This window comes from Amblyomma americanum, chromosome 1 (assembly GCF_052857255.1).
Source record: "Amblyomma americanum isolate KBUSLIRL-KWMA chromosome 1, ASM5285725v1, whole genome shotgun sequence".
Classification (NCBI taxonomy): Eukaryota; Metazoa; Arthropoda; class Arachnida; order Ixodida; family Ixodidae; genus Amblyomma; species Amblyomma americanum.
In genome coordinates, this window is record NC_135497.1 from 452,598,139 (window position 1) to 452,613,600 (window position 15,462).

At 43.7% G+C, this 15,462-nt stretch overlaps 1 long non-coding RNA gene across 5 annotated transcripts in view; it reads left to right on the top strand.

Moving 5' to 3' along the window:
• The window catches only part of LOC144115990 (uncharacterized), a 39,607-nt gene extending 26,868 nt beyond the window's left edge, over window positions 1–12,739 (top strand). For all 5 annotated transcript variants that reach the window (XR_013311654.1, XR_013311656.1, XR_013311653.1 and 2 more), the window contains one exon: window positions 796–12,739. This is a non-coding gene — a long non-coding RNA (uncharacterized LOC144115990). The remainder of the gene's footprint in view (window positions 1–795) is intronic.
• Window positions 12,740–15,462: the final 2,723 nt, after the last annotated feature.

Genomic DNA, 15,462 nt, shown 5'->3' on the forward strand with positions numbered 1-15,462 from the left:
GGGTTCTTCTTAGGTTGAAGACAACACAGTGAGCCATGGAAAGAACGATGATAGGTGTAACGTGAAGAGACCAAAAGTGGGCACAGTGGGTGAGGGAACAAATGCGGGTTAATGACATTCAAGTCGAAATATCAAGAGGAAGAAATGGGCTTGGGCAAGCTATGTAATTGCAAAGGCAAGGTAAGCGCTGGTTCTTAAGGGTAACTGAGTGGATTCCAGCAGAAGGCAAGCGTAGCAGGGGTCGGCAGAAAGTTAGGTGGGCAGATGAGATTAAGAAGTTTGCGGGGACACGGTGGCTGCAGCTGGCAAAGGACAGGGTTAATTGAAGAAACGTGGCAGACGCCTTTGCCCTGCGGTGGCCGTAGTCCGGCTGATGATGATGACGATGCATGTCGGGAGAAAGGTTGTTCAGATGAAAGGGAACTGGTAGGGAACGCTCTTAAAAAAAAGGAGAGTAGGGAGCCACTGGCTGTATGACGTGTAGTGAAGCAAGATCAGTGTTTTTATTTTTATTTTTTTTGCTAAGAATAGGCAATCGCATCAGGCACAAGAAACCTATCCTAGTCCTCGCTGAGTGCCCATGCATGCATTTCTTAATGTGGAGGGCCTCTGCAGTTTTGCACTTCCCTCTCCTTACAGTAATAACATGGCTGAAAGGGGGTGTGCACTTAAGTAGTTTTAAGTCTGAGACAAAAATTATTTGTGAGACTATCCCATCTGTTTCTCCATGTTGTGCACTGCATACTTGGTCATTGAAGATCTTTTTGAGTGCAGAGTTGCCCTTTTTTGATGCAGTGTACTCACTGAAGGAGAAATGTTTCCAAGAGATTCGTCGGTGCATTGTGTCTCCGGAGGCCATCCACCAGACAGAGATCCCCCAGTCGTTGCAGAAGGAGTACCTTCTCTACCTGCAGCAGGAGTGAACACTTGGCATGCTGCGGTGTAGTCCCTGTGCCAGTGCTTGTACTTGCAGAGGAAGAGAGTGGTCTCATTGTGCCTTGAGTTAAGATTAGGTCATCCTACAAGATTCAAGAGTGCACATGGGACCTGTTCACTTTCAAGGACTGCAATAAATAAGACTGTTGACATAGTTTAGACAAAATTTGTAAGTGGGCAGCAGTGGGTTTGTCTTTGCAAGGCCTTAAGGCTGGGCGATTAAAAGCGCTGCCGTTCTCTGGATTCTGCATGAGAACGTGGAAAAAGCAGGACCAAACACGTACTCAGTATGAGGCAGCCTCTTGTGGCTTGGTTGGGGGGCAACATTTTCACATGATGCCTTGATGCAGGGGTGTGCTTGGCACACTCCTAATAGGTGTGCTAAGCACATTTCTTGTGTGTTGAGCATGCCAAATGTCTATGGTTTGCACAAATGGCATGGAGTGTCCGTGAATTTCGAAGCTGATTTGCGTATATCCCTGAAAATTACCATTTGCAAAATGGCGTCCATGTTGCTTTTTTGATCAGCAACGAGGAGAAAAGCTGGCCATGGCCATAAAACTACTTAGTGCAGCGAGACTCAGGTACAACCTGGCTGGTTATTACTGTATTTTCCTTTTCTAGCACTTGTAGTGATCCTTGTAGGCAAACCAGTGTGCCGTGTAGAAATGGTGAGCATCCACTTGACAGCCATAGCCACGCTATGGCCTTCAGGTGGATGCCCACCATTTAGATTTTGTGAAAGAAGTGTGCTTTGTGCAGTGTTTAATGCAGGGGCCCAGTATTTACCTTGTAATCAAATAATGGCACCAGCAAAGAGTTTGTGTGCAGTATAGCACCACACTTGAGTTCCTTCAAATGCTTGCATTGGTTGCTTGTCTAGCACATTTGTCTTATTTTATTCGGTTTGCTGCGCTGTGATTTTTGGGCATGTTGGGCTTTCGTTGCATGAATGTGCAAAGCTAAAGAACAGGGAGCAAGGGAGAAAGCAAACGTGAAAGAGCCATGTGTCAGGTTTTTCTTTCAAACATTTCTTAATTACATTTTCATGCTTTATTACATTTTCACTTTGGATTTATGCATTGTTTTAGCTGCAATACGGGTTTTTGTAGTGGCTTAAATGTGATTTGTGCTTATAGCTGCGAGACGAAAAGAAAAGTAGAGGTGCTGCTCGCTGAACGCACATGAAGGGCACAATCAACCCATTTAACAGGTACATGATGAAAAGGGGGTGCAGGGTTTTTTTTTTTTACGATTATGACATGAGTTTGCATCACTGCATGGTGCCTTCAGATTCTGTTTGGCTAGAATTGGCTCTTATGTCTCGTAATGGGTATGCCAGATTCAGGGATAGCACTGGGTAAATTTTTGGCTGGGAAGGTTTTCTGATATGAGGCCCGAACTATATCTGTTTACTCTAAGGACAAACAAGAGTTTTAGTGGCATTTAATCCAACTCCAGATGCTGCCTTACAGAGCCGTTTTCTGGAGATAAGACATCTTCCTGTAGATTTGTCACAGATGGCATTTATGTGAGGCGGCAGCTATCTTCAAGTATAGCTGCAAAGTGCAATATTGACTGTACTTTATGTAGATACTAGCGGGTCTTTATTTACAGGCCAGGTACTGGTGTTTGTTGCCGCGTTCAATTCCATGCCACACATTTTACTATAAAGAGTGTAATAGAGTCAAGTTTGACGTGAGGACTGGTGAAACTCTAGAAGAGAGTGATCTGGTACTCTCTAGTACTTTTGTTCGCTGTGCAATCTCGCAAATGGACACATTTGAGCTGACAATACAGCAAATAGGTGTCGTATATATCAGGTATGCAAACTTTCTTTCATTTATCAAAGGTTTACCACACAGAGCGATGCCACCTCACACCCACTATCCAGCCTTCCTTCCATTTTTCAAAGCGTGCTGCTCTTTTGGGGTGCCATCATATACCTTGTATTTTACTTGCTTAGTTGTCAGAAATCTCTTGCTCTTTAAGCGAGTCTTTGGAAGAGCCAGGGGTCGCATAGATGCATATCCAGAAGTGCTGTGCTGGAGCTGCCTCATGCGCGGCCTTGGAGCTGACAAAAATGAGGGTGGTGACCGATGCATACACCAGAGAGGTGCCCTTTCATATCATAGATGGCCGAATGAGGTGCATGTTGGGTGGCGAGAAATATGTCTTGATAGGCAGGCCTCAGAACTAGAAATGGTTTGGTGTACTGCCTGCAGTTTGTTGGTTTTAACTGGTACGGCTGCCTTATTGTACTGTGATCCTCTTTCCTTGCAGACAAGAAGGAAAATTATTTCCAAGTTTCGTGCCAACTACAACTTACTGTGGATAAGATTGCAGTTCCATTTGAGCAGAGTTTATCGACTTCACTTTCTGAGTCGAGTATTGCAATTCTGGGAGTCTTTATTGTCGCTGGTTATCAGGAACTTCTGAGCTTCCATGTGTAGATGCTATTGGTCCTACCTTTTGACAGTGTTTATCATCTCAAGTCGTTTATCGAATGTTAGGGGCATTGCCATTTGCTGCAAAGTGCCACTGTATTCTGCCCATGTCCTGTATTTTGTGCTCTTGCTACTTTGAATTAGGTTGAACCGAGTCTGATTCAGCGTTGTTTACTTTGAAACATCCTCGACTTCTGTTGTTAAATTCAAGCGACATTGAAACCTGATTTGCATCCTTGACTCTTCAATTGCATCTGTTTTATAAATCACCCCCTTTGTTGCTGTTTTTTTTTTTAGGGTTTTTTAAATGTCTGTTATAGTCCTTTGGTGTCCTCGATGACAAACATTCTTTGCTGGAGATTTGCAAGACTTGATCCTTCTTGTTTTAGTTTTGAAGGTCGGTCTGTGTTTTTTGTTTCCTTTTGCCATCTCAGGAATAGTTCCCAGTGTTGGAATGATGTTCCATATAGGGCCTGGAGGTAGTTCCACATCTCTGGAGCTTAGCAACAAGGCACTGTGACCATTGTTCAGGCCACAGTGCTGTCACAAATCGAAGAGACTGAATAGGCACTGTGACCATTGTTCAGGCCACAGTGCTGTCACAAATCGAAGAGACTGAATATTCTTTTCTGGCATGTGCAAACAGAAAGATTATCCATTCTCACTTGATGCTTCTAAGTCTACCAAAAGGTGTGGCGTGGTGGCTGAAATGTCCTGTAGACATTCCGATTAGCCTGCAGAATAGCTAGATGGGCGAGTTGGTAATACATTGTTAAGCAACAGCACAAAAGACTTAGACATAAGGGAGACATGCACAGAACAAGCACTAGCATTCCATACATGTTTTGAGCTGTTGCTTATCAATCAATACCCGTGTGACTCTGTGCTTGACTCTTGTTTTGTTTATTTTTGTTTGTTTATTTTTTTATTATTTTTTCAGGCTTAGCTTCCTTGTTTGTCTTCAATATGCATTGAGCCCAGCAAAGCTTTGCTGGCCTGAGCTCCGTCTCGCTTTCATTTACGTTTATTTTATTTAATCTGAAAGGGCCTATAAAACTATAAAAAGGGGAAAAGGGTGAATTCAGCAATGAACATTTCATCATCATCATCGGCCTTTTTACACCCACTGCAGGGCAAAGGCCTCTCTCATGTCTCTCCAATTAACCCTGTCTTTTGCAGCATCATCCACCCTTTGCCTGCAAACTTTATCTCATCCGCCCATATAACCTCCTGCCGCCCTCTGCTACGCTTGCCTTTTCTTGGAATCCACTCTGTTACCCTTAAGGACCAGCGGTTATCTTGTATTCACATTACATGCCCTGCCCAAGCCCATTTCTTCCTCTTGATTTTGACTAGGATGTCATTAACCCGTGCTTGTTCCCTCACCCACTCTGCCTGCTTCCGGTCTCTTAACGTTACACCTATCATTTTTCTTTCCATGGCTCGCTGCGTTGTCCTTAACTTAAGCTGAACTCTTTTCGTTAGCCTCCACGTTTCTGCCCCGTAGGTGAGTACCGGTAAGATGCAGCTGTTGTACACTTTTCTCTTCAGGGAAGTTGGTAAACTGCCATTCATGATCTGAGAGAACCTGCCATATGCGCTCCACCCCATTCTTATCCTTCTAGTTATTTCCCTATCATGATCCGAATCAGCTGTCACTACCTGCCCTAAGTACTTTACCACTTCCAGGCACTCACTGCCAATTGTGAACTGCTGTTGCCTTGCTAGACTGTTGAACATCACTTTGGTTTTCTGCATGTTAATTTGAGACCCAGCATTCTGCTCTAACTCATTGATCATGATTTGCAGTTCACCCCGTGAGTGACTCAGCAAGGCAATGTCATCAGCGAATCTCAGATTATTTAGGTATTCTCCATTTACTCTTATTCCCAACTGTTCCCAATTCAGGCCTCTGAATACCTCCTGTAAAGAGGCGGTGGATAGCATTGGCGAGATCATGTCTTCTTGCCTGACGCCTTTTCTCATTGGAATTTTATTGCTGACTTTATGGAGGACTATGGTAGCTGTGCATTTGCTATATATATTTTCCAGTATTTTGACATAAGGCTCTTCTACACTCTGATTACGCAATGCCTGTATGACTGCTGAGGATTCCACTGAATCGAATGCTTTCTCGTAATCAATGAAGGCTATATATAGAGGTTGGTTATATTCTGCGCATTTTTCTATCGCCTGATTGATAGTGTGAATATGATCTATTGTGGAATATCCTTTACGAGTCTAAGGTTGCCCTGACTCTATTAGCGATTACCTTAGTAAATACCTTGTAAGTAACAGATAGTAAGCTGATCGGTCTATAATTTTTCATATCCTTGGCGTCTCCATTCTTGTGAATTAAGATAATGTTGGCATTCTTCCAAGCTTCTGGTACGGTTGAGGTCATAAGGTATTGCATATACAGGGTGGCTAGTTTTTCTAGAACGATCTCCCCTCGATCCTTCAACAGATCTGCTGTTACCTGATCCTCCCCAGCTGCTTTTCCCCTTTGCATTGCTCCTAAGGATTTCTTGCTCTTTCGTTACTGGCAGGATGACACATTGCTCTGCGCTACTGTTTCTCTCATTAACGCTATGATTACATTGGCTACTGTACAGATTTGCGTAGAACTTTTCGGCTACTCTTCAGATGAACATTTATCCTAAATTAACCGAGGTGGCCGAGTGATTGTGTCGGTGGGCTCCTGTCCCAAAAGACTCTGGTTCGATCTCTGGAGTGGCGGTCGCATTTCAGTGGAGGTGAAATGCTAGAGGACCATGTACTGTGCGATGTCAGCGCACGTTGAGAAACCTCATGTGGTTGAAGTTATTTGGAGCCCTCCACTATGATGTCCCTCATAGCCGTACTCACTTTGGGATGTTGAGCCCCTTAAACCAAACCAATTTATCGTAAATTAGCATGCAGTTGTGAGTAGGCTTGTGAGACAATTTCTTCTGCAGTTGTTTCGTGGTAACAATTCTCTGTTTTGTTTATGTGTGTGTGTGTTTGATAATGGACACGGGAGAGCTTACTTGACAGTGCAAGTGCAACCAATGACCGCGTATTGTTGCACAAGTCGCAACTTTCTACTGATCCGTTGTCCTTGAGAAAGAGTTCTGTTTGGAGCAGACTTGTGACATCGTACTACTGTTGTCTCATGCTGGTGGTGTTGCTCATCAGTGGCAATATTTAACCTTCGACTTGGCCACTATGTCTACCCACTTCTCTCATTGCTGCTGAGCTCTTTGTTAGCTGAGTTGCTGGCATAAGCTGCATACCATCATTGACGAAAATTATCGCTTTTGTTTCAAAATTGAGACGTTAAACATGGTGTCATGGTTCTGCATTTACTCACTTGTGGCTGCTGAGCAAAGTTAGCAGTGATAAGGAGGAGCTCCACGTTTCGTTGAAAAAATTTTAGTTTACGGGGGTTTAACATCCCAAAGTGACTCGGGCTGTGAGGAAAGCTGCAGTGAAGGGCTCCGGAAATTTCAACCACCCCGCATTGCACGGGCCTCTGGGATATTGCCTCCATCTAAATTCGACCGCCGGGGCCGGGATGGAACCCGCATCTTTCGGGCCAGCAGCAGAGCACCATAACCACTGAGCCACTGCGGCAGCTCGTTTCATTGAAAATGTTTATAATCAAGGTGCACTTGTACATTGGAGAGGAGATGTGCAAAAACGAAGGTAACTGACACAAACTTGGAACTAAAGGTACAAAATAGAAAACACAAGTGCATTCCAAGCAAATGTCAGAACCAGACACGACGGAATTGATGTATAAAAAAAATTATTGACTCAAACAGAAAAAAAAAAAACAATGCATAAGGGAAATAGTTCTTTATTTCTAACACAGGCTTCGTTATCTCACTTTGCAGTGACAGAATACCTCTGTGAGAATTTCCAGGTTAATGCAGGAAAGCAGCTGGACCAGTGCAGCGGAATCTTGAACATGAGAAGCCAGCTGACAACACATCCGCAGTGACGACCGTGCATGCTATTGAGACTTATTTCCATGGAACGGAGCAGCCTGTTGGCTCACCTTTACACCTGTTGTCACATGCTAGTACACGGGTGAAAACCCATGTCAGTGCCACTTTTGAAGGTGTGCAAGCAGAAATATTTGAAATCCTATAAAGTGAAAAAAAGATTGAAATCCGATAAAGTGAAAGAGCACGCTTTTCCACAAAGCTCAGATGCCTTTTAGCAGTGTTAAATTTGACAAGCATTGCCAGCTGAGCTGTGTCAGTGGTTCAGTTGGCCACCTTCCTCTTGTGTCGACAAGCTCCTTGTTAAAAATATCTATGCATATTTATCATACAAGGGCACACAGGTGCTGTTTAAATATTTTCTGCCCACAGGACATTAGCCAGCTGAACCTCACACGTGCATGGCTGAAATATAAATTGTGACGTGTGGCTGACACTGCTTCTTGTTCCACTGGGGCAGTGCTTGTTGGGTTAATTTAAACTATTGCTTTTACGAACAAAGCTGACCTGTTTAAACTCTGCATGTGTGCCTGGTGCATACATTTAGAGGGAAAAAACAGAGTGCCTTACTGTTCTTACAGCAAGTTAGTTTTGTGGGAAAACATTATTTGGCTCTGGTAAATGAATTCGCATATAATGCCAAGAGAGCTGTTGCATTTTATAATGTATAAAATGCATTGTATGGTTACCTTTTGACCTTAGTGTAGTCTCTTGACGTCTGGAGTGCTGTGTCTGTCCAACCATTAGAGTACATAGCACCACCTGTGTAAAGGTCAGTCTACCCCTTCTCTGCACCTGTGCTCATCTGGTGCACAGTTGGTACTGCACGAGGTGCCAAATGTCGTCAACACTTCTTGTACAGCTAGCGGTGTACTATAGGATTTTAGGCACACATATGAGATGATAGCCTCCAAGAATGCATGGGCTTCGGTGGGAGCTCCGTGAAAAGGAGTGCAACAAGAAGGTACCCTGCAGCATAAAGGATTAGCCTGCAAGCTGTTTTTGTAATGCCCTTTGCATGTGGGTGCTCTAGTGGCATTAGTGGGGAGTGCAAGTAGGCACAGAACCGTAGCCGGAATCTGGTGTGGCATGGTTTGTGTGTCCGATTCAGGAGCTCTCTTAATTTTTATTGAGAAAGATAGAAAAGGGATAACCATGCTATTCTTCCATTTCTTTCCTTCTCACTTTCTAAAAAATCGGCATTTTTTGTGTGTCACTGTTCATGTTTGTAACGTTTTCTGAAAATTCTATAATCCTGTTAACGCAGTTTCACTGTTTAATAATCAGGATTGTAGTGTTGCCAAACTTTGGTGGCATTTCAACATGTGTACTCACTTCTTCTCACTGTTATCAATGCAAGACTGCACATTCATGTCAGCTTTCACATCCATAGCACTTGCTGTGCTGGCCACTGCTCTCAGATGTTTAGCCTTTTACCGGTTACAGCAAGCCTTTCACTTGTTGCAGCTTACACAATTGCAGTTTTAAAAACCAGCTCAGAAGTTCAAGTTATTGTCATCTGCCGTTTTTTTGTCTGTTGCTGTGTGGCATCATGATGGATCATTTATGTGTATGTGTATTGCACTTGCTGGTAGAAAATTTTCTCTTGTGTTTTGTCAGTTCACAATTTTGTCATACATCATGCCTCTGCAGTTTGACTTACATTAGCATTGAGACTTTGTGGTGTGTTTGTATCTTTACCGCTGGGGAAACTAACTGTGGGGCCATGCATCTTTTTGGTATAGCAGCCTTGAGTTAATGTCATGGAGTAAGTGGCCATTACTTTGAGTTGAGAAATACTGCCATGCTCCTGTGCTGTCTACTTTATCTGCATACATGCACTTTCATCAATTTAGTCTGTGGCTTTAACAAAAACTAAGTGCTTCTTAATGCCCTTCTGAAGCCGTTACTTGGCTGTGAACTGATGCGATAGGCTGAACGCAACTGCATTTTTGTGTCGGCTGTTATGCCACTAAGCATAACAGCGTAAGGAAAGCATGGTACTGATTGATTGCTTTTTTCTTGTTTGCAGGAGCTCCAGAGCATCTAGGTGTCTCAGACATGCTGACCGTTCATTTTTTCCTTGTTGGGAGAGTGTGTAAATGGTTCTTGCAGCTTAGTCATTAACTCTGTTGCACTCAAACTTTGCAGAAATGGGCTAGTTTGGTTGTGAGTCATGTTTATGTGTGAAACTGGCATTTTATTGAGACTCAAAGTACAGTGTTAAGGAAGTTAAAACGCACTGACGCACACACATTTGAAATCTAATGTGTGGTCTGATTCTGGTATTCACGTCTGCATGAGTTAAGTTACTCTGCATGCGCTGCTGTTTTATAGGGTAGAAAAACTGCTGCGAATTAACGTTGCATAGTATCATGCTTTCAAGAAGGAAGTGGTTGAAATGGTGTGTGCTACATGTGTTCTGCCATCAATCTTTTTATGGTCAGTAGTCCTTACATTCTGAAATAGCACAGACTAGCTGTTTATGCTGTAAAGTCTCGCTAGGCATTAATTCAAATATACTCCTGTTGTACAAAGGAACCATTCCTCTCTGCTACCAAATGCATTTCGGTCACCGCTACCACCCTGTTAGGTCCCTTAGTACCACTTTCATTGTAGCTAACTAATCTGCCCTTCAAATCCATTCAAGGCTGCTAAATTATGGTTGTTGAATTTGTGAAGATATTAGTACCACTGCTTCTATTGTCTTTTTTTTTTTGTAGCGCTTAACTGCTTTCCTCTTTCATTTTGCAGGTCATCATTGGCAAGCCAAATAACACAAGCTGTCACTGGAAGAATCAAGATAACTTCTCCCAGCATTCTGATCCCCAATAACTTATTACTGATAGCTGTAGAGTAGTGGAAACAATGATCTCGATGCCTAATGTCTGTGCACACTGTGTGCTGCATGAGGCCGTGTCCCCTTACGCCATTTCTTACACTTGAATGATGAGCTTTGTGAACAATGCTGTGTGCAATATTGTGTCTGAGTATGCAGAAAACGGCATGAGTGTACAGCAATATTTATGATCATTTGGCACAGCACAGTGGTTCTCCATGTTTATTCACCAAATGCAAAAGGCTTTAGTAGAAAGACGCATGCAGAGGAATAAGTAGCCATTTGGCGGTCTGTACCTTTTGTGTATCATCTTTGAGCTTGTTTCTTGTGCTGCAGGGGCTGCAGTTTCTGCAAATGTCTTTTCTTGTTATATTGTGGTGGTTTTACTGCCTTCCAGCTTAATTCTTTGCCTTTTTTTCCTATTGTGCTTTAGTTTGGCATTAATGATAAACCTCGCCCATAAACGTAGTAACTGTACATTTTCCTGAATCCACTTTTGTTTTGCAAACTAGTGGGAACCGAAGCATGTTCCTTCTGTGCATTTTATTGCATTTGGTTGTACTGAGTAGTCTGTTTTGTTGTGGTTCAGCATCAGCAACTGATGTTTATAGTTGATCATGTACATAACATTGGCACCACCATAACACTGTCTGTTGCTTTAGGTTTGTAGTTTCCACCCTCAGATATTCTAAGCCACCTTTAGGCATTTGATGAATTGCACAATAAGCAGGGTGCATCAAGAGGGAGTGTTTCCTTCTGATTTAATTTTTCTTATTCTCTTCAAAAATGTATTTCAGTGCTGTGTGCTCATATATGTCAGCTGTCATGTATTCATTGCAATCCAAGGTGGTAGAATGAACCCTGAGCCAACATCCTTAGGTGCTCTTTAGTTTTGTTGCAGAGCTGTGGGATGAAAATATTTCCGAAAGGTTCCTTTAATGCTGCCTGCTTTTTGGTACTATCGCATAATGCTCATGAGAGCACGAGACCTGAGCCCCTAGAAAGTGCAGTTTTGTTCCAAAACAGTTCTTGAGTCAGCCTAATGAATTTGGCACTACATTTTTAAGGTGCAGGTGAGGTGATGTCTGATAATTAAGATCCTGTGCCTTACTAAAAATACCCCGCCTTTCAGTTGCAGGCTTGGGAAGCGTGAACGAGCATGGTGGACCTCCTGGAGGAAATTTACGTTGGCAGGGACATGACCTCGGCAGCAAGATGCGACACGAGTGCAGCTCCTGCGGCAAAAGTTTCGTTTCAAGAAGCAAGCTGTTGGAACACTTCCGCACCCACTCTGGTGAACGCCCATACCGTTGTGATTACTGTAACTGTGACTTTGCGAAAAAGGGAACCGTTGTAGCACACATTCGTACACACACAGGTGACCGTCCTTACCAATGCACTTTTTGTAACAGCAGTTTCACACAGCAGACCAATTTGATTACGCACATCCGCACCCACACAGGTGACCGGCCTTACAAGTGCGATTACTGTGAAAAACGTTTTGCGCATAGAAGTGTGCTTGTCGATCACATACGTACCCACACGCAGGAGAAGCCATACGTGTGCTCGATGTGCCCCATGGCCTTTGCACAGTACTCAACCCGAGCGAGACATATGAGAGCGCACATTGGTGAAAGACTTTTTCAGTGCGACCTCTGCCCTATGCGTTATAAAGAAAAGCACCACTTAAAAGGCCACAAAGAGAGAGAGCACAAAAGTGCCACAACTCCTCCATGACCTTGTTGCAGTTGTGTGACAACCGTTCTCTATCCTTTAAGTGTATTCATGAACTATTAAAAAATGGTTGGTACATGTGAATGTATGTATAAGTTAGGTTTTTAAATATTGGTTCTTGTTCTAGAGTATAGAATGTTGTGAAATACTGATAAGTGGCTGCAGGTATTGTCTTGATTTGAGCAGAGGCCTCCCTAGATTTTTAAAAATATCGCATCGTTTCAAAATGTTAAATCACCTGTTGAGAAGCGGGCAGCAGATTCCTTTATGTTTCAAGTTTTTTTCGTCTGACGTATCTGAAGGGTCTCTGGAGCTACAGGCATACTCGTGAATAGGGTGCATATTTGACAGATGTTTGCTGGTGTTTCTACTCCTCTAATGTGCTAGTCTGTTTCCTTGTACTGTGCAATCCACTTATTTAATTGAGAAAATCGAAAAATCCGATCGTTACAACCAATTGTTATATCTGGACTGGCAAAAAAATGCCAAAAGGACACACCAACATTACGCCAGCGGAGAGACCAATGAGGGGCGTTCGTGAGCGTCAGTGCAGCCACCTCTTGGCTCCCACGGAAGGCCTGCTTCACGGAGCGTGGCCTCCCTAGATTTTTAAGAATATCACATCGTTTCAAAATGTATACACACCTGTTGAGAAGCAGGCAACACATGTTTTTATGTGTTCAGTTTTTTTTTATGTGTCAAACAGATGTTTGCTGGTGTTCCTACTCTTGTGTGATATTCTGTTTCCTTGTACTGTGCAATCGACTTATAAAAATATTGACAAAATCGAAAAATCCGATCGTTACAACCAATTGTTATATCTAGACTGGCAAAAAAAATGCCAAAAGAACACACCCACATTTCCCACGTATTCCCCCATGCATGTAGCCACTGCCGCAGACTTTTCTGTTCAGGGCACACAGTGTCTTGGCGCTCTGCCAAGTTTGCCGAGCATGCCACACCTGCCAGAGCTCCTGTCAAAAAATGAGCACGTGATGTGACGTTATCGGCGCACATCAGTGTGACAAGCTGCCAAGGCCTACACTGCGTGCCCAGCTTAAGAAGACACAAATGGACGGAAACTGCGTTTACACGAGGAAGCATCGTGCAGCAGCGCCGGCGGCCAAGGAAGCTCTTCCCTCCTCCCTATAGCGATTACGATGGTGACAGCGCTCTGTTCCCAAGGGCACACTGTCACTGATGCATACTTGTTGCATGTGCTTCCAGACACCCTTAGAGCATGTGGGGGTGGTGGTTTCAGTCTCGGAGATGCCCTCCACTCAGTGTGGCAAGCTCGGCCAGAAGCCAGCCACCAAGTGACAAAGGGGGGGCGGTCATCTAACATTACACCTATCATTTTTCTTCCCATAGCTCGCTGCGTTGTTCTTAACCTAAAGGTGCACTGAAGAGGATTCTGAGCTCATCTTTTTGCCACGAGAACTCTTATCTGCATGCTCCAGACATTCTTAGCAACTTCGAATTATTGTCCTGTGCAGACAACTTCCCTGTTAAATCAAATTAAGCTTCCCGGCTGCCGCCTTTATTTTAACTCTCCTACGAGGATGGGAGGAGTTAAGCAACGCGTGGTGTGCCTCTCAGCCAATCGCGTGGTGGCTTGCCACTCTGCCATCGGCGGACTGATACACAAAACAGAGTCCACGCTTAATTTTCTTTTCGTGGTCGTAATTAGCGGCTATGTTCTCTGCGACTGAAACTATTCGTGAAAACCTAAAGAACAAAATAAAAGCGAAATCGGCTGGCTGAAAGGTCCTCCACGCATTGGTTGACTCCTCCTCCTTTCGTGGGCGACTTCAAGAAAAGGTCGGGATCCAGGACTTTTTATTTGATTCAGTGGAGAAATCTGTCGCAGACGACAATAATCCGAGGTTTCTAAGAGTGCTCGGAGAGTGTAGGTCGAGTTCCCGCGGTAAAGGGATGAGCTCAGAATCCTTTTTAGTGCACCTTTAAGCTGAACCATTTTAGTTAGCCTCCGTGTTTCTGCCCCACAGGTGAGTACTGTTAAGATACAGCTGATGTATACCTTTCTCCTCAGGGATATTGGTAAACTCTCATTCATTTTTTGAGCAAACCTGCCATATGCGCTTCACCCCATACTTATTCTAGTTAATTCCCTCTCATGATCTGGATCAGCGGGCACTACCAGCCCTAAGTACACTATTTCCTTACCACTTTCAGCATGTTGCTACCAGTCGTGAACTGCTGTTTCCTTGTGAGGCTGTTGATTAGTTTTGTGCGTGTTAATTTTTAGACCCACTGTTCTGCTCTGCCTAAGTCATTGATCATGCTATGCAGTTCATCTCCTGAGTGACTTATGTGATCAGCGAATCTTGGATTACTTGGGTATTCTCCATTGGCACTTATACCCACCTGTTCTCGACGCAGGCCTCGGAATTTCTGCAAACGGGCAATGAATAGCACTGGCGAGGTTGTCTCCCTGCCCAACGCCCTTATCGGAATTTAATTGGTGACTTTATGGGGGACAGCAGTTGCTATACAGTCGTTACAGGTATCTTTCCGTATTTTCAGACTTCCACACCCTAATTCCACTAAGTCAAATGCTTTCTCGTAATCAATGAAGGCTATTGTAATCTGCATATTTATCGTCTGATTGAGAGTGAATATGGTCTATTGTTGAGTGTCCTTTACGAAAACCTGCCTGATCATTTGGTTGATTGGCGTAAATGTGTCTGGCCAGCGCTGCATCGCTAAGTAATCATACGGGAAGATATTTTATTTTACTCTGTCGCCCCGCACGGAAGACACCCATTCAAAGGTAATAGTAGTAACCAGCGCATCGTATCGGAGAAGTGCAAAAAAAAAAAACGCAATGGGCCTTAAGTTGTGTTGTTAAGAGGTCGTTTTGCATTACTTTTAAAGTAATGGAAAACGAGTAGAAAAAATACACTATCGCGTTGCAAAGTTACGTAGAATCCATCAAAGGCTAATACCCGTGTTACACGGGCGTTTTCAACGACAGTTCAGTTAACCGCCAGTTGAGGATTTCAACTGCCGTTGAACTCAACTGGAATCGCCAGCTGTTACACGAGCACTTCGCGTTCAGTTCAGTTCGCATTCTAACCACATGTCCTCGCGTCTAGAGCGAAGTTTAAATAAGAAAAAATGCAGTGTGCATTTTTTCTTGTTGTAAATGATCGTAGTGTATATATTCTTTACTATAGTGACAATTATTTTTGTGTACTTTTTGCTTTGCGGTAGAAATTTGCGGGTTCGAAGCACACTGAGCCAAGACAATCCAGTAAGAGGGCAAGTTTTTCGGTCTGTAGGTCGCCATCTTGTCAGTTGGCCGTTCAACTGGGGCTGCGTTCCAATACTCCCAAGTAGACGGCTACTTAGACGTCTAGCCGGACAGCCGCCATCTTGGGACGCGTTCCAATTCTGTAGACGGCTTCCTAGACGTCACACTAGACGTCTTGTTAGACGTCTAGAGTATTGGAACGCAGCCTGGGGTACAGTGCTCTAGAATATAACTGGGGTC